The following is a 1233-nucleotide window of genomic DNA, read 5'->3' as shown; positions in this document are numbered from 1 at the left end:
GAGACTTTTTGGGGGTAGGAGTGGAGCAACCAGTATTTCCCCTGCCTGCTCGTCCCCAAGCAAGTCTTCTGGGGTCCCTGGCCTAAACCTCCACCCTCTAAGGCCCCCTTCAACTGTGCTGAGACTAAGCCCTACCCCCAAAAGCCACCATAGGGACTTTTCCTGCAGCACTGATTCTGAATCTAGCCAACCCCCTAAGCCCCACGCCCCAGGCCCAGGCTCCACTCCTGCATAAGCACCACCACCCCACAGTCAACCTTTTCTGGCCCTTTTTAAAAAATTATTTATTTATTGCTATTGTGTACTTATTGCTATTTCATTTATATTTTTCTTCTAATATATATATTTTTATTTTTCTAATTGTTTTTAATTCTTTGTTACTGATTGGCTCTTTTTCTTCTGCACTGCATAGCTTGTGGAATCTTGGTTTCCAGGCCAAGGGTCAGGCCTAAGCTCCTGTGGTGGGAGAACTGACTCCAAGCCACTGAATGAATTTAGAACCTCAGACCCCAGGGAATATTAATTACAGTGCATTCTCCTGGAGGCCCTCATCTGAGCACTGAGACCTGGCTCTACCCAACCACCTGAAAACTCTAATGCTAAATGTCTCAGGCCAAACCAGTAAGACAAGAACACGGCCCTATCCATCAAAAAACAAACAACAACAACAAAAAATAAGACAAAAAAAAAATAGGTTACAGACGAAGGAACAAGGTAAAAACCTAAAAGACGAAGTAAATGAAGAGGAAATACGCAACCTACCTGAAAAGGAATTCAGAATGATGATTGAAGATGATCCATAATCTCAGAAATAGAATGGAAGCAACAGATCAAGAAAATACAACAAATGTTTAACAAGAGCCAAGAAGAACTAAGGAACAAACAAGCAGTGATAAACAACTCAATGTGGGCAAGCTCAGTCACTCAGTCATGTCTGACTCTGTGACCCCATGGACTGCAGCCTGCCAGGCTCCTCTGTTCATGGGATTTTGCCAAGCAACAACACTGGAGTGGATTGTCATCTCCTTCTGCAGGGGATCTTCCTGACCAAGGGATCAAACCTGCAGCTCCTGCACTGACAGGCAGATGTTTTACCACTGAGCCACCTGGGAAGGCAAACAACCCAGTAGCTGAAATGAAAAAAAAAATACACTATAAGGATTCAATAGCAGCTTAATTTGGAGAAGGCAATGGCAACCCACTCCAGTGCTCTTGCCTGGAAAATCCCATGGA

The sequence above is a fragment of the Bison bison genome, unplaced genomic scaffold (assembly GCF_000754665.1).
Source record: "Bison bison bison isolate TAMUID 2011002044 unplaced genomic scaffold, Bison_UMD1.0 scf7180017855033, whole genome shotgun sequence".
In the NCBI taxonomy this organism is placed as follows: Eukaryota; Metazoa; Chordata; class Mammalia; order Artiodactyla; family Bovidae; genus Bison; species Bison bison.
This window is presented reverse-complemented; position numbering follows the sequence as displayed.